Source organism: Trachymyrmex cornetzi, unplaced genomic scaffold (genome assembly GCF_001594075.2).
Source record: "Trachymyrmex cornetzi isolate Tcor2-1 unplaced genomic scaffold, Tcor1.1 scaffold7, whole genome shotgun sequence".
In the NCBI taxonomy this organism is placed as follows: Eukaryota; Metazoa; Arthropoda; class Insecta; order Hymenoptera; family Formicidae; genus Trachymyrmex; species Trachymyrmex cornetzi.
Genome location: NW_017300025.1, coordinates 122,325 through 125,194, shown reverse-complemented (window position 1 = coordinate 125,194; position 2,870 = coordinate 122,325).

Below are 2,870 nucleotides of genomic sequence, written 5' to 3'. Positions count from 1 at the left end.
GGCGGAACATGCAGGAGTAAGAGGGAAAGAGACCAAGAGAGAGAAAGGGTTACGCGGACGGGTGAGATGCGAGAGGAACGGGCTGAATGCTATCTATATTATCCGAGCATAGTCGCTCACGCTGTTTGGCGTAGATCGAGATTATCTTCCACAGTATCTGAAGCCGCAGCCGCGCGCCGCCGAAAAGCAAAGTGCTTGCTCCGGGCGAAAGGAAGAAAGGGTAAGCGGAGAGGTTACGCGAGGGGTGTGTGCGAGATCGCCGCGAGATACGTTTGTGCTGGTACACGTCTAGCCTCCAAATCTAATGTGACGTCTGTGTCACGTACCTCCTTCCATACTGCTCCATGTCGCGCGCATAAACGGAATGTGTCTCTCTCATCCTCTCTGTCTTGCTCGCCACAAAGAACGCGCCCCTATATGCACGCATCGCTGGCGATATCTATATTTCTGTCTTTCGACAAACGATACTGAAATTCGCATACATGTTACTTTGAAGTTAAGAGTTTCGAAATTTACATTTTTTTCCAAAATGACCGAAATGATTTATTTTATTATTTTGTTGTAAATATTAAATTAATATAATATTTTAACTTTAAAAATAATATGTCTCAGAGAAGCTTGTAGTTCCTCTTTTACTTTAATTTTAAATTGATCGGGAGACAATTAATTGATAATTTGCGAATAATACTATTTAAGGTGGTTCTTTAGTAAGTCCGGTTACCGTTAGAAATGTCTAATTTTTTTTATATAATAAAGTACAAAATTACTACATATTCTGCTGATATAACTATAAATATTGTGAAAACTAAACGGAGCTGTATATTGACATTAAAAAAAGTGTATAATGTACAATGTGAATAATATTTGTCAAATTATTTATCTCCTAATTTAAAATATGCAATTGAGTAATTTGTATAGTTAAGATATGAATTATAGTTTAATACCTTTTTATAAAAAAAATTTATTGTAATATTTTAAAAAATAAATTAATTTAAAATTCATTTATAAGTACAGTTTTTATAATACATATTTTCCTTAATATACTGAAGAAAGGCAGCGATTATTAAATTTTATAATAAATAATACAATTATGATATAAAACCGCCAGAAAGAAAGCGCGTCTTCTTGTCATCTTAACGCCATGGTAGAAGAATACAGATGGAACAAATGCGCATAACGACAATTCAGAGCAATTTAGCAAATCAAATTATTTATCCTAAATTCGATTTTATCCAATCTAACTTTAGCGTAATGTTTTCGCATTCTTTAGGACAAATTCTAATTGGTTATACAGTTAAATGGGCTACTGCGCATCTCAAATTGTTTTACCTATCTTCTTCCACTATTCTATCCTATATTAACGTTCTACTTGCAGGACGTTTGCAGGACACTGGACGATCTCGGCTTCGAATATAGACGAAGACTTTCTTATGGAGAGTATGGAGCTTTCCACATCCAGAGATCCTGTGGGTATTGAATTCCACACCCAAAATTCGGGGTATTTAAAAAAATATGTTAATTTTTGACAAATTTAAACAAATTTAGTGATTAAAAAAAAATAGTACTTGACTATCCGAATAGCACAATTCATTGGCGAAATATTGATTAAACAAATTGGCATAAATTGGAGATATATTGGGCTAATGTTGCGCCGATAAATTGAGTTAATAGGATAGGGTGTATATGTATAGAAATATATTTCGTACATACAAACAAAAGAGATAAAACATTCATGTTATTTTGAAATCCTCTCCCTGTTCGGATGAGGTACTCCACATCCAGAAAAGTCAAAAGTCTCTGTCCCTGGTTCCGGATCAAATAGCGTCGTCATATTGGTAAGCGAAACTTGCATTAATTTTAAAACGCGTATTTTGCAATATTTGTTCAATCGAAACTATATCGTGCGAATAATTGGCAAAGTGACGATGATATTATGAGTGTTGCGGATATCTATAGCTCGAAATGCGCGCAAGCTTATTCTAAAAAATTCGAAAATTTTTTGATATCGAAAAATTGTCAATAAATTCGGGGAATATTTCAAAATTCTGATTAAAATTAGAAGTTTAGTATTTTCTACATGAAAAAGTACATGAATAATCAAAGAAAGGGTTATATGATTATGAAAATGGAAATATTGATGTACAATTTAAGTTTGTCTAAAACTGCCAGATCGTACAGTTTACGTGTTATTATTCGAATTGAATACTCCAAAACTTATATTAAAACGCAGACAATATTTGCATATAACAATTTGAAAAAGCAAAACTGTAAATGTATCAATTGTAAATATTAATATCAGTTTAAACTTGGGATACTTGTCTTAAAAATACAGATATTTTTTTTAAAGATATTTACATTTACATTTTCACATAATTCCTCTCTTTGATCTTCCAATTCTTCCAAACGTCTATTTTTGCAAATGCTTGTTTTTTTAACGTACATTTTAACTGTAATTAACTTCAATTCTGTCATCTTTAGTATAAAAAATTCCAAGCTGGTCACAACTATGGCACAATCACAAAAATTTCAAGAATCAGACATAAAGGCTACGTGACTATTAAAACATTATTCAATAAAAAATCACGGAGGTATAAGATGCAAATTATGTAACCGTCTTGTATCATGTAAATGTGCCGCATTATTTAAAAGATCCTTAAAACTTCATTTATCTCGTACTCATGATATTGACGACGAAGAGGATTCTGTACTTGACTGACTAAAAGAACATTTTAGGATTGATAGTATATAATGTTATGGAATTCTAAATTGTTCTTTTAGCCAGTCAAGTACGGAATCCTTTTCGTCGCCAATATCATGAGCACGAGATAAATGAAGTTTTAAAGATTCTTTAAATGATGCGGCCGAGGGGG